This window comes from Anas acuta, chromosome 18 (assembly GCF_963932015.1).
Source record: "Anas acuta chromosome 18, bAnaAcu1.1, whole genome shotgun sequence".
NCBI classification, from domain to species: Eukaryota; Metazoa; Chordata; class Aves; order Anseriformes; family Anatidae; genus Anas; species Anas acuta.
Genome location: NC_088996.1, coordinates 11,430,608 through 11,455,925, shown reverse-complemented (window position 1 = coordinate 11,455,925; position 25,318 = coordinate 11,430,608). Strand labels below are relative to the sequence as shown.

General features: G+C 40.5%; 1 long non-coding RNA gene across 2 annotated transcripts in view; it reads right to left on the bottom strand.

The window, feature by feature from the left end:
- The window catches only part of LOC137841788 (uncharacterized), a 99,118-nt gene that overhangs the window by 23,331 nt on the left and 50,469 nt on the right, over positions 1-25,318 (bottom strand). For both annotated transcript variants that reach the window (XR_011088741.1, XR_011088742.1), the window contains exons 2-3: positions 7,778-7,858; positions 6,911-7,037 (exon numbers count right to left, since the gene is read on the bottom strand). This is a non-coding gene — a long non-coding RNA (uncharacterized lncRNA). The remainder of the gene's footprint in view (positions 1-6,910; positions 7,038-7,777; positions 7,859-25,318) is intronic.

Genomic DNA, 25,318 nt, shown 5'->3' with positions numbered 1-25,318 from the left:
CCTGCTGATTTCTTATTGCAATTTTGCAAAATATTACAAAAATTCCTATGTTCTTCCAAGACTTTTAGTGCTATTTGTCTACGTGAAGAGAAAGGAGTGAGGAGGTATTGGAGGAGTTCATATATGAAGAGGTTTAATACATTTGCTTACTTGTTACTCTAAAGATGTATACTGGACCTTTTCTATAATGTGAATAAAATAAATTTTGAAAGGTGGCAAAACTGTTTCAAAGGGGAAAAAGATCCAATCAAAACTGCTGGTTGTCCCTCAGACCTAATCAACCCTTTGGTTGTCAATCCATTTGGGTGCCAGTACTTCCAACAGCTCTTTTCATCCTCAGTGCTTTAACACTCTCACCTCCACTCCCTCCCCTAGCTTTAAGGAATTAAGAAAACCAAAATGAAACAAAACAAAACAAACAAACAAAAAAAAACCCAAACCTATGTTTGTCTATCTGGAGAAGTACAGAGGATGTCTTTAAAAAAAACACATACCTATTTTGCATAGATTACATTACTGGATCAACTAATGCACTTTCAGAATGGATCTTAGATTAAAAGACTTGATATCCAGTTCAGAGTCTCAGGACTTAGCTTTGGGGAGACTTATTACAAACAAAATGTACGACTTTCACCATGGCACTTTGTGGAAAACCTGGGGCCCTTTAAGTGAACCAGAGAGATCCTTCCAACTTCAGAGAAGCTGTCATCCTTAATTACCATAATTTGATATATGCAATCATGGCAATTGTGTGCAGGTGACCAGCTACATTTTCATACCTAATTGTACATGTAGATCTACCAGACTGCAATCATAGTGTTGCTTTCTTTGAGGTGAAAAATCAAACCCTGACAATATTTGATTGTCCAAACCCTACATATTTAACGGAGTCTCCTACATATTTAATGGAGTAAAAATGAATTAATGACTCCAAACCTCCTTTTCATAGCTCAGTATATCATGGAAAACAATCTTCAGAAAGCATTCTGTAGTGACTAAGCTTCTCATTAAGCAGCTACAGGAAATTCGGCTCCCTACTGCACAAGACAGCAGAGCTATAAAAGGGCCTTGTGAACACACGTTACGTGCACTATTTTGAAAACAGGTCCCAGGGAGCTTTGGGTAGAAAGTTCTCCAGCTCCTTTCCGTGGCTGCCTCCAGAGAAAGGGCCAGCCTGCTGTTTGGTTAGCAGGCTTTTTATATCCCATTCGTAACTGAGCTTTTAAAGAACTTGTAGAGAGTTTAATTCTTCTCTAGGTAACAGCAGAACAAAGCACTTGAGTATCAATAGGATCATCCTGTTAATAACATAAAGAAATAACTGACATAGAATGAGCACAGTTTTTGATCTATGCCAAAAGCTGCTTTCTAAATAAATCATTTTAACAAACTCAGAGAAGATTCACAGCAAATTTCAGGAGATAAAGAATAGACTCTAAATTAAAGATATTGTGCATATTACTGCAGTGATGTCTTACAGACGGTCTGAACCATAATGCAAATTAAGCTCTTGTAGAAACTTGTAGTTTCTTTATTCAATATTTTGAGAGCGTGACGCAGAACAAGGGGATTTTAGTTGTTTCTGATATAAATTGTATTGCAGCAGGCCAAAATGTTAAATCCATTCCACAGCTGAAGTGAGTGATGGAACCTTTGCTCTCCATCAGTCCAAAAATCATGGAGTGCTTGCATCCCCAGCACTGTGCTGAACAACAGGTTTTCTTCAAGTGAGCAGGGCCAGACTCCCTTGGTTATAGCTTACCCTTTAGAGTTTGCAATAGAACTTTTGAATGTGCTCATCAAGACTAAAGTATTCCTCTGTCTAAGGTAAGACTGTTACAAAGACGCTATATGCTTCAGAAGACATATGTACTATGTAATTAACCAAAAGCAGAAGATGTGACAGAGGATGCATGGGGTAGCCAATATGCCAGAAAAAACACAGGAGCAAGAGAGGGGCTCTCCTACAGATGGGACATAAGGGCCAAGGAACAGCTTGTGGCAGAAAGATTGCAAAGAAGACTTGGATTCAAGTACAAACTCTTGACTCACAGACTAAGCAAGGGAAAAAGTAGTACGTGATTAGAGAATGACTAACACTGGTCTCTGCTGAGCCCTGTGGCTTGGACACTTTGCTAAAGATTTTGTTGTAAGCTGACATTTTTCGCTCTGATTAATCCTTTCCAGTCCCTGGTCTCAGCTGACTCGGCTGAGCCCATTGGAAGCCATTGTTCAGTTCTCTGAACTTTATCTCTTTTCAGTGCTTAAATAGAAGACCCCTTCTCCCCCCACCTCATCCTTCTTGCTAAAAGCCTGTTTGTAAGAGCCATAATGAAACTCCAGGTGGCCTGGTGATTTTGAAGTAATCCCCTCAAGGATTTGAAGCACTTGGTTATGCCTCATGCATTGTAACAACCCATGGATGTGATTTTCCTCTCTTTTTCTCTGCTGTGCAGGGTGATTTAATAAGTGCAGAGCATTAGACACTAAAAGAGTGGTACAGAAAAAAAAAATCAAAACAACTCCCTGAAACAAAACAAACTGCAGTGTGTGAGTATGGACAGTATATTCAGCGGTTCCCCACTGAACATTATATTATCTCCCAAGCCAACCTCTGCTGAAGAGAACAACAGATAGCTCTAGAGCAAAGTCCTAATCCTAGATCCAATACCCAGATACCCTATCAGGGACTACATCTGGTCCCAATTGTTTTTTTCCTCTGTCATGAACTGAAACATCACCCTGGCCAACTCTTAGTACCTCTGAGCTTGGGAAATAGCAAGAGTCAGGTCTCAAACATTTCACCTGGGCCCCCTCTCTAAAGAAAACAGCAGAAGAGGAACAGAGTGAAATGAGTTTTCAAGGCTGAAAAAAGGCTGTTTCAGTGTATTTGATGAGTTTCCAGAGGTCTGTTTGCCACATGTGTAGAAGGCCAAGGCAAGCACAATAGAGGGGGAAAGCTTAGAAAGCCACCCGCAAGATTACAGGGCTCGGGATGCCATCAGGCTGCCATTGCTACGTGGCTACTTCCAGTAACACATTTCCTTACCTGAGCTCTGGCACCAGAACATTTTTTGCTTTCAAGCAAAGAAGTGAAAGGAGATCAATGTTTTTGCTAAAGATTCCTGAAATCAGGAATTATGGCAGTCTAGAAAACAGTATTTCTCTAGATTGTTTCACTCTGGGAACATCCAGCTATTTCAGGTGATGAGGAGATGGTTGGCAAAGCATTCATGCAGTGCCATTCCCAATCCAGCTCAGCCTCCTTACTGCTTGTCTTTGTGTTACTCTTGCAAGAAGAGGGGTTATGGGGAGCTCAAAGACCAACTGGTAAAATCTGCTGCTGAAAAAGGAGGCCCAAAGGCAGAGGAGATGAAGCATAGAGAAACAAAAAGTGGAGCAGGAATTTCTGTAAAGCCACAGGCACTGTCTGACTGTGGACCTCACTGTCCAGTAACGTTACTGAGGCTGAGAACTTACCCCAATTTATTAAATAATTTTGGATGTTTTTTTCTTGGGTTATATGGAATTGTTAATATTGTTAACAAAAATATGAGAAGTAAAAACAGGATGTGACTGGGGGTGGGGTGGGGTAGGGGATTAAGTATTAACTCTTAATTAGTAATAGTGAAATAAGACCTACATTGCCCTACACCCGTCAACTCGCCGTCATGGGCTGTCTCCTCTTAAACATCTGGTGCCGGTCACTGTCAGACCTGGGCTACCAGTCTGCAGGGATTACACATCTAATTCATTACAGTCATCCTCGTCTTCCTCGCGGTGCTTTCCTGGGGTGCAGCACATTGTGCTCAATTGGTTCCACCAGAAAGGAATTTTCATGGGAGAAGCAGAATGAATAAATTACCAGCAAATTGCTATTGGCAGGGAGAGATTGGGAGTGAGAAGGAGAGAAGGACCTGGAGACAGGGAAAGAAAAAGGGAAAGAAAGAAAGCGTCATCGGTGCTCATTGAATTGCTTGCCTAATTTTTGTTTGAGACTCCCAATCCGGGGCAGCAGCTGCTCCGATGATGTATTACAAACGACTTATTGCTGTAATGCATCATGGAGCTCCATTGCCCTGATGACATGTTACTGTAATACATCATCAGAGCATTGCCCAGCAGGAACAGGAGTCCTGGAAACTGAACAGCTCCATAAATTTTAGTACAGTCCCCCAAAAAATTGTTGTGAATTTCTTTTCTGCTCTATTAAAGATTTAAGCTTCCAAAAGTGTGGGCCAGAGCAGGCCCTCATTAAACAGGCTCCGATGGTTTCATAAGTCCCCTAAGTCATTAAAAGTTTTAATATAAGAGATTAACTATTGCTATTGTTGCTCGGTAAGAATAAATTATCTTTAAATACTTTTTTATGCCCTCCTGGTAGCAAATCAGGAACCTGAGCTTGCATGCAAGGAGGACCCTGGCTGTGGAGCTGGAGAGAAGCAGAGTTCCCCTTCATTAAAATTAAGTGTGCAGCTCGAACAGCAAGGCTGCCCTGTGTGACTCCACTCCTCCGAGCTGCTTTGTGAGCTCCAGACCTCAGTGAAGTTGGTGCTAGAGCCACATTCAGACAATCTGTGTGGCTTCAATCTATTGTAAGAAGAAACCACAGATGCTCAGCGTGTCTGGTAGTTAATTCCCCAAAGCCCATTCTTCTGTATTGTACAGAAGAATGAAAATAAGTTGGGATGGATTCAGTAAAGATCCTAGCAGCATAAAGAGGACCTCTGTGGACTAAATGCAGAGTTGCAATCCCCAAACCTCTATGGTTGGGTCAGACTAAACTTAATCTGACAATCCCAGACACTCTTACAACTGCCAGGTGCCTCAGGGGTCCATGCAGGGCTGCTGGAGCTGGGGGACCCCAAGGCAACAGGACCACCTCGAGACATGGTGAGCATGTTGTCTTGGAAGGTGATGGAAAAGGGAGGCTGCTGAGACCTGACTGAGTCACCCGAAGAGTGCTGGGGATGTGTCTGCTGTTGCTGCAGGGAAATCAGAAACTGCAGAGAAATGTAAGTCCTTGGAGGACAGCTTAGTAATTAGATATCACTGCAGATCTCAGATAATACTACATGAGCTCACAGACAGGCAGGTGCAAACAGAAAGGATGAGCTGAAAATCGGGGCTTTAATTCTCCCAGCACAGCAACCAGATCTTATTAAGGCACAAGCAGGTTTCTCATACAGACATTCTGCAAGACATTGATGTTAAAAATAGGTACCACATATCCTTGTAGTTATTGTATCAGAGGTGAGAGGATTCCATACAGAGTGCATAGATTAAGAAACAAGAATTAAAAAAAAAAAAAAAAAAAAGAGAGAGAGAGAGAAAAGGAAAAGGAAAGAAAATAAGGGGGAAAAGGCAAAGAGCAGAGCAATTTTACCTGTCTTTAGGTTACACGGCAAACATGAGCATGCCTTTCACACAAACTGGCAAATTCTACATGGCACCATCAGGTGACTCTGAGGAGGTACCCGTGGGCTTTCATTAAGAGGAGCCTTTCGCAGACGGCGTTGGAAACTCAAAGAGGGAATAGCCAGCAATTTCCTAGAAGCACACTTCGCGGTACAGTATCAGCAAACTGAATTTGCCTTGGAAATGCCACCGCAGCTCAGGCTGGGTGGTGCTGCCTGCTATTTTGTAGTTATTTTTGATCCAAGATTAAGTGTCTTTTTATTTTGTTGAAATGGATTTTAATTGAATGTGCTGCTCTGCTCGAGGTGCACCAAACTAACGTGGTTTGGTGTTTTTCTTTCCCAAGTCCTAGGGGAACGTGCCCCTAGACCAACATTAGACTGTTTTGTTTTGTGTTTTTTTTTTTTTTTTTCTTCTCTCTTTTTTTTTTTTTCTTCCCCCCTTGGTCAAAAGATCCAGTGTGTGCTAATTCTGTCGTACTCTCTCTCACTCAATCACTCATATTCAGTGCCCCCTAAAGAAACATTGCAGAAGCCAGAAGGCTAAGAAATTACCCAAATGAACTGCCTGTGCTTTGCCCTCACATATCACATACTGAATTGTTGCCACCTTGCTGGTAAAATTAGCCACGTGTTTCACAGTGTTACCTTTACTTATCAAATAACAGAGAAGGTGCTGTGCTATGCTATGTCAGGTCAAAAAAATATCCAAAATTGGTACCAATCAGGGCTCGAGGACTTAAGAGAGAGGGAGAAAGGTACCTTGAAGAACTATGTTAGCTAATCTTTTAAATTAAATATTCAAAGGTCTGTGCTGACATGGGGTGGGTATGCCTTCTCCATCTAGAAAGGTATCTCTATACATGCTTAATTTAAAGATAAAAAGTAGTTTTAAGTTCAAATGAAACCCACTGATTTTATGTCTTTGCAAACTCATGTCTTTTCTCAATTGTCCTGAATGCTGAAAGGAGTTCAAGAAACAGTTTATCTGATTAAAAATGCAATCTTGCAGTGATATTTCTTTGATATTATATTTTTTTAGAAGAAAGCATCTTGATTTTTCACTTTTAAAACCTGTCTCAAAACTTGTTTAAATTTTAAAGCATCAGCAATAAAACAAACAGTTAAATCAGAGAAAGGACTTTTTTTTCCTACATCTCGTTTCTATTTTCTATCTCAGTATGGAATCGAAAGTCATTTGTTTCAAGTTAACTCAAGTAATAATAATAAAAATAAATAAATTAGTTCAGCCATTGAGCTGAAAAATCAAATTTTCATACAACTTCATGTGTAGAAAATATTTCTTTTTCCACAGTTAATGAAAGCTGATGATCTTTGCATCTACTACCTAGGGGTAAATTCTTTTCAATCTAAACGCAGCAGAAGGCAAATGAGGAGATGGCAGCACTCTGGCCAGTGGGGAGCAGGAGGGGAGGACATGTTCTGTCCATGGGTTTCTTGAGTTATCAGGGCAGGCACCAAAAGGAATTTACCTCCCACTGCAGCTGGGTCATCATCCTTGACAATGTGAAGGCCACAGAAATTCTGCTTGCGAACAGGACTCTTAATGTCCAATCCAAACTTTTCCTCCATAATCATGACATCTTCATTGTTCTTAGGCTACCTAAAATTAGAAGGCACCATCAGCACTAAATACAATTTATGGATAAATGAACAGTTTTCTGCAATAACAAAATGATAATAACAAGTGGAAAAATTATTGAAATCCTCAGTTTTGAGAGTAACACAGGTCTTTTGCCTGTGGCTCGACTACCCTGCAACCTGCTGTCTTTCCCAATAAAATTCATCCACCTCTGCTGCAACTTGTTGTACCCTACCTAGGCAACTGGTTTTACATAAATTGTCTGAGGACCTAAGATTACCCATGGCTGAGTTTGAAGTTTCCGTATATTAGAGGTTCCCTGAAACATGTGAGATTCGGATTATACATGATAAAATATTATGCACTGAGGTTGCATTTGTAGCAACCCTAATTTCAAACAGAGCAGCAAAAACCACAACATTCCCCTGGGGCACTGACCCTTCCCGGTCATTTTGTTGTTATAGTGGAGTCTTTGCTACCCAGTTCTGAGAATAAATGGAGTAGCTTTTTGTATTTCACCAAATCCAGTTGCTTTGGTTAGAGTTTGATTTGTGTCACAGAATTTAAAGACTAAACTACAACAAAAACAAAGCTTAGTGAGGTGATGAAGACACCACACGAATAATGAGAGTGAAAGCTCACAAGGTGTACGAGGCAGAACATGAAGCAGGGTGAGTGCAGCCAGTTGCCCATCCTTGTACAGGTGATGCAGCAACAGAACCAAAAATCACAAGATTGAGGTTTCCTGGGTTTTCACTCATCCTGAGCTCTGTCTTTGGGATAGGGAGAATCTCATTGACAGCTTCTTCGCTGGAGTAAGCGTCTGCAGCCAAGTCTCCTGTTACGTCACCAGCAGAGAAAAAAAAAAAAAAAAAAACACAACCCTTTCAGTTCCCCAGCCTTCTGCAGCCCAATTTATGTCCAATTTGCAGACTTTCAACATAGCAGCCTCACAGTTCATAAAATCAAACTCAGCCAGGGCTAAGTCTCTGGGTAATGGATTTAGGATCACTCGAGGTGTTACCGGCAGTTCATGATGGGTAACTTTCTTGTTAACTAAAGTCCCTTTTGCTAAATGAGTTCCAGGTTTAACTCTCCCCAGCCTTCACCCTCCCTACTCCCCCCACCCATTTTTTGTTTCCTTTTTTTTACTTTTTTTTTTTTTTTTTTCCTTTTTGGCAGCACCGCTCTGGATGGGAAGGGAGGGGGAGAGGAGGTGGCACAGGACTTTTTATTAGCCTGCGCGTGGAGGGCTTTTCATTGCGAGGGCTATGGGGAGTGGAGACAGAGGGAGAGCGAGGGGAAAAAAGAGGTGGGATAAGTTGGTCTTTGTGTAAGGGGAAGGTGCTGAAAGGAAGGCTGTGTGCTGGGGCCGGGGGATCAGCCCTCTGGCTCCACTTGTCTACACAGGGACTATGGAGACAGCCGCGTGCGTAGACCGGTGCTTTTTGGTTTCCGCAGGTAACTGCGAGCGCTGCGGGGAACACGGCCAAGGAGAGCAAACCACAGATTGCACGTGGGGAGGGAAGCGTGGCCCCTCACGGCCAGCACCAGGGTCCTTGGGGCCGGCAGCGCTGCCAACGGCCCCGGCCTCGCAGCAGGGAGGGGATGGCTCCCGTCAGCCGCTGGCCTGAGCTGACAGAGCACAGATCAGCTGTGTGTTGCTACTCCTTTGATGTTGGATTTTCCAGCTGAGAAGCCACGCTATTTATCTGGCAGCAAATAACAGCTGAACGTGGTGCAGGGAGGGGATGCATCACTTCCAAGCGCTGCTGAGCTTGGGGGACCACCGTCCCGAGCAAACCATCAGGTTGCTTTAAATCGCCCTCTCCATCTGATAAGTTTGCAGAATTTGAGTAAACATTGTCAAAAAGTTCCCGGAAGATGCTCTGTTTTCTCCCTTCTCTCCTGGCTCACCCCCCACCCCATCCCTTGAAAGAGAGAAAAGTGAAGCAGTGCTGTGGGAGCTCCTGCGCACCATTCCCCCCAAAATATCTGATCTGAAATTTGTCAAGGTGAAAGGAGGGACTGTTCCTGGGTCTCATTTAACATCACGTCAGGGATCTAAGTGGGATGAATGCGTGTTGGTGGGCTAGCATTTCTCTGGGGCAGGAGCAGTAAAACAACATTAGGAACAGGACACACTGAATTGCCAGCCCTTCCCATAGGGTGAGGGAGAGCAGCGTGGCCCTCAGCAGCTAGGATGCAGCTTTAGTTTATGGTCTGAGGAGGCCCTCTACAGACATGGCTACAACACCGAATTTGGGTGCAGATGCCAGCTCCCAGAGCCTCCCCCTTGTTCCCAGATCCCCCATCCCGGACAGCCAGGGGCCCAGCACGAGCCCTGCCGAGCTCTCTGCCCACCTCCATCCACCATCACCCTCTTCTTTTTTTTCACTTCCTCAGACACAACGGCAGATGTGGGTGTTTGAGACGCTGCATGGCACCTTTGGGGTGCCTGCGGGAGCTGAGGCAGGACCAGGCCGCCACAGGCCGCACAGGGCAGCCAGGGCTGCACCGAGGTCCCTTGGGCTGGAGCTGTCGTGCCACAAACCAGCACAAGGCATTCAGGTCAGGCTCCACGTGATGGAAATCAGCACTAATCCTGTGAGCTGCAGCTAAGGATGTTTCCATGGGATTTTAGTCAAGCACGTCTGACAAAAAACCTTTTATACACCAAGGCAGGAAGAGAGCACATTAAACCGACTCTTCATGACAGAGTGGCCTTCCTAGTCATTTATTATCATCTATCCTCAGATGATTTCTTATCCTTCTTTTTCTCGTCATCTTTGGTTTCTATTTTCTTTTGCTTCCACACAATTCACTTCTCTCCCTCGAACAGCGTTTCTGACAGAAATAAAAAATGTGGCAGTTGAGATTTGTTTTGTTTCTAACCAAAGCAACCACTTTGTCATTTCTCTTTGGATGACCACTTCTTTCAAACATTTACCTTCCGAGTGTTTTCTTTTGTTGAAAAAATAATCGCCCTGGGAGCTCTGTGCCTCCTTTCTCTGTCCTGTACAGCGTGGCCTAAGGGACAGGGTTTGGCAGCCCCAGGGCTCACAGCAGCTCCTTCCAAATGTCAGAATATCATTCCCATGGCAGAATAGATCAGAACTAACCAGAACAATCAAAAGTAAGTGGTTCTTAATGGGGAGATCCAACCTATTTTAATGAGATCCAACCTAACTGCAGCAGAGGGTTTGTCTGCAGCAAGGTTCCTCATTTGAAATATGCCGGAGGTGAAACAGTATTTCAAAGCTGTTGAAATGCCCCATTTCATCATCTTACTATCAAAAATTGGCCCTGTTTCCTGGTCCAAAGCAGCATTTTGGTTTGAATCTGAACCAAGGTAAAACACTATCATTACTGAAGGGCCCCCAGGAGAAAATGGTTAGAATGAAAATAGTACATTTGACATAATACATATATGTTTGCTGTCAGGTTTTGAATTTTGTAAGTATTTTAGCATTTTTACCCATTGTTTAAGCTCAAGGCAGAAGAAAATACCCAGACCCCGCTCAGAAGGTAGGACCTCTCCTCACCCAGTTTTGAATACTTTTCTCACACACACACATACACAGGTCTGGCTTAGGTTCATGAATAAAACAGCTGTGGGAACTGTATTTCTGTATTTCCCTGCCCAGAGTTGACCGCCCAACAGCATAGGCAGTGGTGAAGCCCCAGTGACTGTTGCAGAGCTTCAGCCCTTCAAAAATATCCCCTGTGGGCTGTGAGATGGGCTGACCCTCCTGCTCCTTCCAAACAGTTCTCCTGAAATTCAAAGGTCAAAATGCCCCAGGAGGGAAAAAAAGTCACAGAGATGAGATTTCTGTGATCACCTTGCTCATCACCCACCACCTCACCAGCCCCCGGCCCACCCCAGTGCTCTGCTCATGCAGCGTTTGGGCACTGTACAATGATTTGTTTTCTCCCTTGCCTGCACTCTTGCTGTTACTGGTAATGCTGCTATTTTGCCAGGAGCTCTCATCACAGGCATGGATCCAGTGGTGTAAGGTGCTGCACAGAGAAGTGAGCTTGCAGTCTAAGTTTAGCACACCCTACAGCCCTGCAGATGGGTGTACGTTACATTCTGGCTGCAATAAAATTAGCCCAGTAGTGATTTATTATTGATATCAAATAAAAATCCACTTGATAATCTAGATTCTCTACCTCCAGGAGAATATTTTCTTTCCCTTTTTTAAGATGCCAGCCAATGTTTTATAATCACAGCCTCTGAGAAGCCTGAAACTATAAATGGAACATTATAGTAATTCAAGTGGAGAACTCTCTTCCACTCCATTTCATTGCTATTTGTTTTGAGTAACTTATATTGTCATCCGAGCCTTTTTTCCTCCTGGAAGGGTGCAGCTCCACTCATTGTGGTTATGCCAGCTGCCTGCATTAGCTCAGTGAGCGCACTCCCTGTAGCCCAGCCGGGTATTGTCTTTCAAACTAAACAAATAATTTTATTTTAAAAAGAGAGAGAAAGAAAGAGAAAATGTCAGCCAGCCGCCCTGATTCCCCATAGCTCTGTTTCGCTGGCTTTTGTGACCAGTGTGGCCGGGGTTGTGTGCTCTGTACATAGGGAATGACTGCCTGACAATAACAAGGAATGATCTCTTACTAAAATCTACATTTATATATATATATAAAGGGATTTTTTGGAAACAAACTCATGAATTAGATTAGATGTTAGGAGGAAATTCTGCACAATGGGAGAGGTGAGGCCCTGGCCCAGGTTGCCAGAGGAGCTGTGGGTGCACAATTCCTGGAGGTGCCCAAGGCCAGGCTGGGGGTCCCTACCCCTGGCAGGGGATGGAGCAAGGTGGGCTTCAAGCTCCCTCCCAAACCAAGCTATTCTATCATTCTACACCAGTCCATCCATTATCTATCAGACTGGATCGAGCCCATGTCCACCATCCTGGTGTCGCATTTTGGCAAAGACCAGCACTTCATGAGAAACCACAAGATGCCAGGGTGACAACAAGTGTGGAGATGGTGGCACCAGGCTCATCCAGATCCTTCCAAGTCAGAGACAGATACTGCAGATTATGGGAATTTAATTCCTTGAATGCTAAGCATATGTGTATGTGCATATGTATGTGAGAATATACACGTGTTAAGAAGTCATTGTTAATAAAAACAAAAATGATATTGATAACTGATTACTGGTTCTGTTTTTACCACTTCATACTAGATCACACTGAAATTCCAAGAACATAAAGCTAATCTTTCAATTCAAGTAGGATTTCAAGCTTGACTCTTTCTCACTTTAAAAAAATACAAATAACTAATTTGAGTCAGGATAGAGACCTTTTGAATACCAAAGTAATATTAAAATAAAAACATAGTTTCGTGTTATGCAAGTATCAATATCCATTGATTAAGGTCTGATCTTTCAAAAAATAACATGTAATAGTTATTCACTTTAAATGTTAACTACTGTTAACTGGTAGGCATGTTGGCTGCTTTTTAAATAACTTAATTGCTTTTCAAAACATTTGTGGCGAGAAAGAAACTCCAAACGTATGGGACAAAGCTCTATTCATATTAATAGCAGTCAGTACTGTCCCAGACTGCTGTACAACACAGCACACCATGGACTTGGGGATTTATTGAGGAGCTTGGAGTCATGGAGGTTTAATCCTATGTCCTTCTTTGCTTTTTATCTGCATCTCCTCCTCTTTGTTTCTCAGTTTCATGAGCTATAAACCACAGATAATAAAGCTGACAAGCCAGCCTACCTGTTAAAAACAGAATTTTCTTTTTCAGATTGTCAGAACTGTGTTCTCCATACAAAGAACGTTTTAGCAGATTAGATGATTTCTATAATTGATACCAGAAATTGATATACAATTTCTGAAAATATAAGTGCTGTTTCAAAGCAGTTGCAAGTCTTGAAGGAATCTGATCAGCTGTAGTAAATAACCAGGAACTTCATTAGTTTTCACTGCATATCTGAATTTAATATTTATAGATAGAAATACGTAGAGCTTTTAACTCTGTATGCAAACCAACATTCATTTCAGAGAATATAAATCTTTCAATTAAAAGTCTTTGAACTAAAAATGTGCCTGCTGTGAGTAACTTAAGATGCAAGTGTATCAAGTGGCATGGGTACCAAACTAAAAATAGATAAATTAATTCTTAAAATTATAATCAAGCAGAATTTCATTTCTTTCTACTTCTGTAAATAAAACTGGGAAATATTTCTAGTTGTTAGGAAATCCACGAAGGTATAGAATGGGAGCTAAAGCAACTGCAGCATCCATCAGGCAGGTTTGTGAGGGATGAAACCCCACCACAGGTGCTGACATATGCTCTACGGCCAGCCCAACACACTTTGCAAGCCCAAGCTCATCGTTGCTGAACTCTTTTAAGAATTATTTTTCCTCTGTAGCTCAGACAAAACAGCAACATTTGCTTTTCTCTGTTTTCTTTCTATTTTTTTCTTTTCTTTTCTTTTTTTGAAATATTCATGTAGACGACTACTTGCCAGGTACACCATCACACTTTCCATTCTCCTCAAAGGAAAAAGGAAGGAGAATTGATGCTACTTGTAAACCTCGTTTCCATGTTTTCCTTTTTTTTTTTTTTTTTTTTTTGTCACTTTATTTTAGCACACCAGTAAAACTCTACCACATAACCAACTTTTAATTTAGCCCAGCTGACGAATACAGCCTAATAATAGCTTAACAACAAATAACTGTGGAAAGGACAGTCTGTATTGATATTAAGTTATTTAAAATGCCTCGTCTCCCTCTAATTATAAAAAGAAAAGCAACTGAAAACAAAGTAAAGGTGTGGCACAACCATTAGCACCTAACCAAAATTCCTACATGCAACCTCCCAGGAGTGTGGATTCGGCTTGAGTACAAGTAAAATATAAAGTACCCAAGCTTTTGTTTTATAAGGCAAAAAAAAAAGCTAACCAAAGCGTAGTTTGTAATTCTCTTGCTAAGGCAATATTAAGGAGAGAGAGAATGGGCCTGACCAGCAAATAATTATTCAGCAAAAAATATGTGCAGGTGAAATGAAACTTCATCTTGGGTTTGGAACTTTTTAGCCTTTGAATGTATTTGCAAGAAAATTGCAGCAACTTTCCAGTGAAACTTCTCCCATCGCATCCCTTGTTAAGGTTCCACCTTATAATGTCAACATGAAATATTTTCAGTTGTGAGGGAAGCATATATATTATTTTTCCCTGCAAAAAATATTTTGCCAAAATATATAGCAGAGCTGCAAGATCTTTCTAGCATCTCTTTGGGTGTCTTAATCTCCATCATTTAAAAAGCAAAACAAACAAACAAAAAACATATAATTTATTAGTCTCAAATTGTTGCTTTTGTCTTAGACAGCATTCAAACTATCTGCATATTAGACAGTATTTAAACTATTTATCTCCACATGTCAGTCAGGGAGGCCACAAGTAGTGCAACTTTGGGTCATATCCCAAGGAAAAGACCATCTGAATTCCCTGGAAACACCAGGAAAATGAAGGAACATCTGGGGTAGGCCCCATTCTTTCAGTGAAAGTCCACAGAAAACCTTCATACGTGGCCATAGGCCCGCTCTGAGGAGCTCCATGCAAACCTATCCCAAAGGGACTTTTCGAACCCACGTTCTGGTGAACAGCAGGGCCAGAGCAGGTGGGACAGGGACTGAAGCCTGGGCAATGAGCTCAGCAAACACATCCATTTCCAGTGACTCTAACAGTTGGGAAAGAATCTTGACAAAACAAATGGCTCCCCATAAACATGTCTAAGGAAATTAAGATGCTACAACTGATCCGCTTTAATAAAATTACGCAGTCGGCTCTGTTTCCAAAGTTAGTCACTGTATTTTCTGCATCACGCCATGCAATTAATCCTTCCTAAAATAAACGGACTGATTAAAATTCCATTATCCTGACAGTTCACAATAAACCATGGGACCAATGATCCCCTTTCTTTTTAACCATTTAAGCCATTATAATTAATTCTGGATTTATGTCATTTGCTGGTAAATGTTACGATCACCTTACTAACTACTTAAACAATTTCAAACAGTTGCACTCGTTCTCAAACATGTAAGCAATGGACAATAATTGAACTATTTAACCTGATTCACATTTCATGAAGTTTCCTTTATACACAAAGCTCAGTATTGAGTCGCTGGGGTCTAGTTTGTTTGCCTCTTTTTTTTTCAGTATCTAATTAAATGTTCATTTAAAAAAAAAAAAAGTTAACACTTTGGAAAAAGATGGGGAAGTGTCTCAATTTGCCTTCATGATTATTTTTGTCTCACATTCAATTTGTGAGTGGAAAGAGACCTCCTGAAGAACATTCTTTTATATTATTATTTCAAACATACTAAAATAATGCCAATATTTTTCTTACCAAATTTTCTGCAATTTACTTTTGCCCAAAGTCAACCTTCCTTAGCATGCCCTCTGTTTTAGGATGACAACCACTACACTCATAAAAACACATGAAGTTGTAACCATTTTTCCCAACGGAATCACCTTTTGCTCAAATGGCTCTAGTTTTTACAGCAAACACACCAAGAAATGAAACCAATCCTACAATCAAGCTTATTCCAGGTAAAACTGTTTGAGATTTCCTTTGGCCTCTTTCTGCCATCCCTCCTGGCCTAGACATGCCAGAGCTGATCCCACCAGACCCCACCATCCTGGCTTGTTGAGAGGGCGCTTGGCCGTCACCAGTCTCCAGCCCCTGATAATCTCCCAGTTCTCATGACAATTGTGCCACACCAAGCACAAGTCTTTGTTTGCTGTCAACCCCTCCTGATCTGGCTGCCTTATTCAGGCAGGACTGCTTGAATCAATTTTCATGGGACTGGAGGTTTGCGAGATCCCCCCTAGCCTCAGTCTGTGGCCAAAACGATGAGATGCAGTTATTCTACATAGCACAGTGATTGTGCAAAATAGGAAGAGAAGAGCTAGCTTGGAGAAGGTGGATTTACTAAATCAACTGCTGTCTTGCATGTATTTTGTGGGTACAATTTTTTCTGGACGTTAAAATTTCCAAAAAGAAATCTAAATAAAAAATGAGGTGGTACAATGCTAATAAAATTACCACTTAAATAGACTGGTCTTGGTTTTGGAAAAGAATTTCAAAATTTTAGCTGTGATTCAAAAACTGTGATTGCAAACAGAGATATAATCTCCAAATATTTTAGAAGGTGGAAATCCATTTTCTAACCAGCCCTACTTATGACTGGGTAGATGGTTTACTTATCCAAACTAACACTGACCTTCAAAAATGTTAAGGTTGATGTCAGTGTTTGGGCTGAGGTTTGGTTTGGCTAGTTCTTATTTTTCCATAGCAGTTTACCCATCCCTAGAAGAGATGCAGCTCTGAAATGAAATAAAAAGAATAATGCTAAGCACACATAGGACAAACTGAGCTTCTACTTAATAAAAGTAATAAATAATAATAATAATAAAAAAAAAAAACAGAACCACTTTAACTCATCTTTATCTGGTTGCACACAGTGCTTTTTAACACAGCAGCTGATCACATTATGAAAACCATCAGCCATAATAGCAATGCCTGATGAAAAGGAGGAAAGAAAACAGATTTATTAAACAGCTAAACTTTGTTTACATTGATAAATGAGCCTTTCTAGAGATCCCAAAGTTCATTTTGAAACCCTTTTTTAGCAGCTATGTAGCTGGCCAGCTGTGGGAGCCTCCTGGGATTCCCCCAGTGTCGTTCACAGAAACCTTCCTTCTAAGTTTCTCCCGAGGTCTCCTGAGCTGTGCCCAGGTGCTGAGATTTAAGGATGTGCTATTCCTCACATCGGCTGCACAGGATGGACTCTCGCCCATACTGTCAGCACCCTGAGAACAAGAAAAGGCCTTCTTTGTGCGCTCTCTCAAGGCCCTGCACTGTGGCTATCTCATTCTGTTTCGAATTAACATTGGTGGCGATTTCCGCTGGGTTTGCTTTGTAGAAAGACCTCTATGTTCTGCGGCAGCTCTCCGATTGCAGGGCGCCATGGGAGGCTGCAGGCAGATGCAAATAGTGTTGTCTCAGTTCACTCCCGTGGTTTTGCTCGCCTAGAAGGCTTAGAAGCAAAGAGATGGGGGTTCGGCCATTAGCAGGCCAGTGGACACAAAAAAACAGAAAATTGGGTTTTAAGATACAGGGCGAGCTTTGCACGATGTGTTTTGTGCTGAACATTGATGACTGCAAAGTTGAGTACAAAAATTCTGTCTCCCTTCCTTTGGCCTCCAGAAAGGATGGAATGGTTGTGCGTATTCATTGGGATAGATGCAGAAATCAGAAAGGGTGAAGCTAAAATACATTTGTGTTACAAAATATGTAGGACAGGGTACAAAAGCCCAATAGTATCTAGTGAAAGAGCTGCAGCGAGTATTAGATCACAACCTAGACGTGATATAAATTTTAATCCAAGGTGCAGTGTTTAGACAAATCATTCCTGAGTTGTGCTCCAATCTCAGAGGTCCCATGTACTCCAACCACCGGGAAATGTGTGGAGTGAGGGGCAGTGCCTGGCAAGGAGTGCCGACTTCCTGCGGCTGCATTTTCCTGCACTCGTAGCAAGATCACAGACAATATATATAGGCCTGTACAAACATACAAGGATGATTAATACTTCCTTGTGATTAATGGCATGTTTACTCCAAGGAATTACTCAATAATTACATGAATGTTTTTCCAATCCTTTGATATATTTTATTACTTTACAGCAAGCTGTACCGTAGATGCATCATGAGATATGGAAAAAAGCCAGGGTCAAAGCTATGCTTCTGATGCCATGTCACCAGCCCTGCTCATGGCCACAGAAATCCTCTCGACAGTTTGGTTTGGGCTCATGGGCTGTGAATTGCCCCATGGTGGCTGAGCTGACAGTACAGAAAGTACAAAAAGCCTTGTCCATGTATATATTTGGTGGAAACCAGTTTCAAAATGGGAAGAGTATTGTACTCAAATTGTGCCCACAGTCCCAGAATAGATGGATGTTTTTGCAAAAGCAGGCAGGAGAGTTAACTTGTTGACACTGTACTTTAAACAGTAGGATTCAAAGTCAACAGATGGTTGGTGAAAGTATCTCTTCAGATTTATTTATTTATTTAATTGCATTAAACAAAACTTGCCTTTACTTCCCAATAAACCAACAAATAAACCAAAAACGGACCAGTTTTGCCAACATATTCCAGTTTGGCAATGCAGATTTAATGCTGTTCAATCAGCATGGTTGTGGGGTTAAATATCTGAAGAATATTTTGCATGTCATGTATTTTTCAGGCATGCATCTAGCAGCTCGGTGGAACCGTAACCATTATGCCCCAGCGATCTTCCTCATTGCTCCCAGGAGCACTGGGGAACAAGCAAGGCTTGAGACCTTAAACAGAAAACAGCCAAAGCAGCTCCGCAATAGCATTAAACGTGCATTGGTGCACGCACATGCGCTCACATACACATACTATTTTTCCTCCTTCCTTTTCCTTTTTCCTCTTTTCTTTACCACTGCAATTTGTAAGGTAGTATTTTTTGGAACATATCTCTTAACAAGCAAATGATATTTGTGAATACATTTACAGTTAATAATAATTACACTGCATTTTCAGGTAGATTGCAAACTATCTGAAATGTGGAAACTTACAGCAGGAAATACATTTTTATTTATATTTTGTGTAAACTTGTTTATTAATTAAACACATTAAAAAGTCAAAAAGAACATTAAAATGATCACTATTTATTTACAAATATTATATAAATGCAAATATCTAATAGCATAATATATAATCCTTTATGTTTTATATTATATATTTATATATAAATATAATATTTTAAAATATTTTCCCTCACAGCATTTTATTATAATGGCAAACAATCCAGCACATACAGTGGCCTGAGCATGGTAGGCTCACTGGAAAGGAAATGCAAGTTTCAAAATGTATATGCTGTATCCAATTGCATTACAGATACAGCTTTAGCTGTAATGAACTATTTTCTTAATGACTGTCTAGAGGAAAAAATCACTGAAATGATGGATTAGACATCTCTTATAATTGTTCGTTTAAAAACCCATTCATCTCCTCTGGACTCCATGGTGAATTGCTATAGGCAGACCAGACTTTAGAACCATTATGAAAATGTAGGACTTGCACAAGAAAATCTCAGATGGGAGGAGATACTAGGAGTTAAGGGAAATGTGAAAAAAAAATAAATATATATATATATTTCCTCCAACCAGCTCTGAAGGATGATGCCCGCTTTAAGGGATCCCACAATGATAAATGGGTTTCCTATCACCACACTAATCCAGAAACCATTTTATTGTCCTTATAACATATGTAATTCTCCCCATCTCTTTCCAAGGACAGAAACTATTTCAGGTTTATGCCTGAGCAACCTTTAGGCACCTTACAGGATATTTGGGAGTATTCTGAATTCAGGCTTCTGTTTTCTAGCTTCTCTGGTGCAAAGAGGAATGGATTTATATTTAGTCTGTGTTTCTGTGACTATTTTATAAACACAGGAGTTCTGAGACAAAATAATAATAATGTGAAAATGGACCAACCACAGTGATGGCAAATATATGGATCACATTTTAGTTTACAGTTACACAGAAAATGTTTTGCTAAAGTGGTGGTCCATAATGTAAGACTCACTTTTAATTACCCAGTACACTCATAGTTTGGTCAAAAAGTAAATAGATAACAAAGATAGAAAGAAGGACAAGAATTTCAGTGATCATGAAGTCATTGACCAGACAACTGAAATGACATATTTTATTAATTTAACTTTGGCTGCATAGCCATAGCATTCCATTGCCTGCAAAGGAATGTTTGATTTTAAGCTTTTATCTTTTCAGAGAATATTTTTGGCCCTTAAATATGTGAAGGTTATTTGTCTAACTCTGTTAAATTTCTAACTGCATTAGGAAATACTGTTTACTATTGTTTACACTAAAGTTAAAATTATTAGATATGAGATGAGGGTAATGAAATAGGAAACAATAACCTTTACTTTTCCTTGTCCATTAAGTAATAAATATTTTAGATTTCTTACTTTAACTGTTCATTTGACTTTCCAGTCAGACGCATTATTAGTAAATATATAGTTTATTAGTAAGGAATCACTATAGGAAAAGACTGTATGTTAAATTTCATTTTCAGCTATCTTGACATGCCGTATTTGGCACAGTGTTCTCAGTGAACAAGCTGGTCTATATATTTCCGAGGAATTAAAACCATATGGCAACACCTTAAAAAAAAAAAAACTTCCCTGGAAGCATCCTTGGCGTTTTCAAAATGTATATGAATTAAATATAGTCATATTTATTTAAAAAGGATCTGTTCGGATTAGACATAGGCCCTCACTTCTGCTCCAAGAAGGAAACTGCCAATATACTACTCTAAATCAAAATTTACTGACTTTGTTTCTAGTAACAGCCTCTTCGTCTCTAAATTGAACAACGTATTTTATTTTTTGGCTAAGCTCAACTTTAGTGATGACTGTTAAATTAGGGCATTGATTAGAGGATGGGAACTTTCCCCTGCCAAGCCAGATAACTGGTATGATAATATTATCACTTAAAGGAGATTCCGGTCTTCACTGTCATTGGAAGGACTTCAGAAGACTTTAAATTAAGAGAAAATATTTGGATAGATATTAGCTAGTGCTCTTTGAATCAGTACTGAAACAGGCTTGGAGCATCCCTAGTTTAAGGGCAGCTGGCATGCGCAGGAGGCAGGAGACCTCAGAGCTGTTGAGGCACAAAGCTCCTTCCAAAACTCACATTCAGGAAACAGGACCAGTTTCCTCAAGTGAGCTCATGGACCTTGCATGTGTCCCTTCTGGACAGATACAGTAATATTCCTTAAGTTCATCAAGAGTTTTGTAATATTAATATTCAGAAGGTCTCCAGTCTCTCCAAGGTGATGAGGAGGAGCTGGGTCGCTGTGCCATCTCTTTCTCACTCAGTTGTGAGCTGGAAAAAGGTGCCTCTCTTGTCAAATGAACTGGTGACATTGTAAACTTTGACAAGAAGAGAAAACTCCTCCAACTCCTACCCAGCCCAATATGTGGTCAAATATATGACTTAAGCGGAAAGCATTTGATTAGATGAATGTAGGTATATAAAACCATTCAATTTGGTATAGATATTTTGATATAGGAAACATATTTTCAATTTTGTATTTTATGTCAGTGAGGAAGCATGTAAAAACTTTTCAGCAACATAATACCCTAAAAACTAAAGCCCTCAATTTTCCCCCTCCTCTTTTCCTATATACTTCTTGTATATTTGCACATTTGGCTATGATGACAATTAGTTCTGTGCTACGGGACTGGATTGATTTCGCTTTCTGGGTCTCGTCCAGCTAAAACGTTACAGGTTCAAATACAGAAGCCTCTGGTTAATGAACTCCAGAAAGTGTAAAATACTGAGGCCCTGCAGTTACACGATCACCCTTCCGAACAGAAGCACTAATATCTAACAAGGCGAGCTACTGTTCTACCCTTTAGAAGAAGCTCATAAAAAGTAGGTTTAATTTGTCTGGGAAAAATAGACTTTAAAAAAGTGGTATAAGTTCCCTGGTGGAAAAACATGCTTCTATTATGAAGCCTTCCCACCAAATGTCTTGGAAATTAGGCAAAGTTAACATGTCCAGTTGGAGCTGAGCCAGGAACCGAACAGTGGATGTTCTCTTGTAAAAATCCTGAAAGCTGCAAGTAACCCATAAACAGTTTGCAGAGTGAGTCAAAATGGACCATTTTATGTTCCCTAATGGAAATACAGCTTATTTGTACATGGATTCAAAGTAACAATGTGATGTCATCAAATGATTTAAGGTCAGAAGCATAGCAAGAGTCAATATACAGTGGTGGATGGAAACATCCTATTCTTACTGAAGTATTTTGGAGGAACCACCAGCACTAGGGTTTGTCTTGGCCCTTCAGAGCTAGTACAGGAAAACCTCAGCAGCTCTATTCCTGGAATTGTAAGGTGGGAAGTTTACTGTAACCATCAGTCTAAGGTGGGCTTCCAGGACTATTAGTGAAGTTTGCGTTCAGCTCAGAAGAAAAGAGAAATTTCCCATAGAAAAGCACACCTCTGACTGACATGACCAAACAATCAGTGTTCAGCCTTATCTCCAGAATTAACACTGAAATTTGCAGATCAGATTCAGAGCACAAATGGGTTTGAATCAAGTATTCTAGTTCACAGATTTGCTGTGGAAAAATGCACACCTGAAAAAAGTCTCCCTTGAGGATCAAGCTTCCTCCAAAGCAAGGGGAGGCGGGATGTCCCTCAACCTTTGACTTACTGCCAGAGGCCCTTTTCTGGCATTCTGAAATGTGAGATCTGATCTCTTCTTTCACAATATGATTTTAATTTGTAAAGTGGTTTTGAGCCTGTGGCAGAAAAAGCAGAAGGTTGAAGTGTTGTCCAGCACTGATACATGTTTTTTCCAAAACTTTAGAACCAGATGGGCTAAGAAGAGACCTTCCATATGTCTTTCAAAGGCAGAAAACAGCAGTGGAAAGTTCAAATGAGGTGCTTGCAAACAGATAAATATGCAAATTTTGCTTAGATAGTATAACTCCCATAGACTATTTAGAGCAGCCATAGCTTGTTCATCAGCAGTTATCTTCTTAATTTTTTGAAGTAAAGATTGACAGTGGCTCTTGAGCCATTTCTATTATTTATCTAATGCCATTTAGTTCCTTACTATTATACTTAATTACTATGCCAAAAAAGCCAATACACAATCTCTACTTAAGGATGAATTTTGGAATGTGAACTTATATCTGAACTACATGTTCTGGTCTCAGTAGGAATATTAAAAGTTTCATAAGAAATAGTATAGTTGACATGAGTGGATAAATGGAGAATATAAGTAATTAATAGGAAGGATTCTAATTAAATAACAAAACTGAAGATACATGCATGTCCCAGCTGGTTTTCCTTTACAGATGTTTTCCTACATGGTTTGGGGAAGTGAGTAGGATGACTACAGACAAACACAGGCACAGCAAAATGACATGAGATTACCAAGGTCAGATGGAGGTAAATGGTAGAGTATAGTAGATTTCTATTCCCTGACTTCCAATCCATGGGTCTTTTCTTATTCCATGGGTTGCATGGCCCATCTTGTCTAAGAAGATTTCTGAAATAAGTTGAAAGCTTGGTATTTGAAAAGATATGGGAAATATCCAGTCATTTACTGAGAAATTTTGGGGAAGTTTCAGCAGTTCATTGTTTACTGCAAAAAATGAAACCTATAATTTTCAGGTTTATTTATTTTGATGAAAACTTCTGAATCAGTTCTACTTATTTATATTTGCAAGCAGTGAACTCATTTGTCTTTAATTTTGGCGGTAGGTCAGCTGCAGATTCAGTGGAACAAGTCACTGTTTAATCACCTTTCTGTATTTCATGGCAGCTGCCAATTAGAAGGTGGGAGAGAGGTACGGATAGGCAAGAACCATCTGGTGTACTCTAAAAGTAGATAATTTAGGAATGACATTTATTTGTATAAAAAATAGTGCCTTCTCTTACCTACCTGTTAGGCATGGCCCTTTCATGAATCTTGCCCACTGTTGCAAGAAAAGCAAATTGGAATAAAATGAGATGCCAAGAACAGCACTTGCTGGTTGGGAACATTACTGTTTTATTATAGGAAAATGCCTGTATCACACTCATAAAGAAACTATTAAAAATGTAGGTAGGCTACCCTTTCTACCTCCTTCCACATACCCACACCTACGCACAAAACCTTCCTTTCTTCTGAGCCCCAGTTTCAGCCAATTTCTTTATGAGGGTTGTGTCTAACCAAGCATCAGGAAAGTCACAGACAAAGAAGGGTATGAGTGGGAGGAATCATTCTGTTGCCATTACGATTCCATAAAATTTCAGTCCAAAAGGTGTAGCTTGGGATGCAGTGAGGAGTTCACTCATACACACAAAGTCTGCATAGGACAGGAGTGCCTACAGACCCAAATACACACAGCATGTGTAGGCTCGTAACCTTTGTAGTTGTCCTGCAACAAGTAGACATGATTCTGAAAGATTTAATTAGATACATGCTAAAATGTTGCTTGGAAAGAAAAATTCAAGAGAACTAACAAACTGCCTTCCTTTTCAGCCTTTTGGTTGAGCTGTGTGGAGCTGGAGTTGAGCAGAAGCCACTAAATAAAGCAAGGAATGTAAATGTTGTTTTCTTGCAAGTTGACTGAAACCGAATATACTTGATAACAGGGCTAAGTCCTTGTGGGAGCTGAGCCGAGTCTTTCACACATTTCCTCAGGTAGGAAACCGCTGTGCAACATTTCAAAGAAATGTCCCTCCCATTTTTCTTAAAAGAGCTCTTTAGTGACTCCCTAGGTTGTGGTTTCTGAGTCCCACACACTGGACATGCCACTGGTTCTTTATAGGACATGGTATATGGAAGTCTCTCAGAAATATATTTTGCCTCGTTTACAGATCCATACTCCCACCCTGTGGTATTACCTGGCCTGGAAAGCCCACAGAAGACAGAGCTCCCTCACTCCAGCCAAGCCCATACCCTTGCTCTTGGGACATGCTCTTGCCTCCAAGCTTAGAAAAAAGGATGGGTCTCAGGGATTACACAGAAAAAAAGAAGACACAATTCAAAACTATTTTAGAGTAACCTTGAGTACAGCAAAACTCAGAGCTCAGTCCTCTTCATGCACAGTAAAAACTGAAATTATGTTCACTGTATCAAGAAAGATCCTCTGGATTTCCACCAGATGGGACAAAGGAATTTAACATCTGGAATTCATCCAAAGGCTAAAAGATCTTATAACTATAATGTCTGTGCTAGACTATTTCATTTCTATACAACATTTTCATTTCCAATTAGAATATACATGCACTCAAATCACCGTGCATGTAACTTTCCTATGGCAGCCTCTCACAGAAGGTTAGCACAGCAGTTCTTGAGAACTATTATGGCTTCAGCCTACCATGGGTTCTCCACACCCAGATTCCCAATTTTTGTTATGCCATTGTAAATCTAGAGAAACTGTAGTGATTTCAGTGACCTCGGGCTAGTGGAAAGCCAAAGTAAATACAATGAGTTGTCAAAAAAGTTATATCACATCTGTACTAGGATAACTGAAAGCATAATTTGCACTATTTTTTAATAATATGGTGTCTTAGCTCATTAAGAATGAGATCCTGCAAGCACTTACACACGTAACTTTCTTCACGAGAGTAGACCCAGTGCTGTCTATTTTTGTGAAGAATGCCAATATGCTAGATGTTGGGACTTCAGCAGAAACCACCCTGA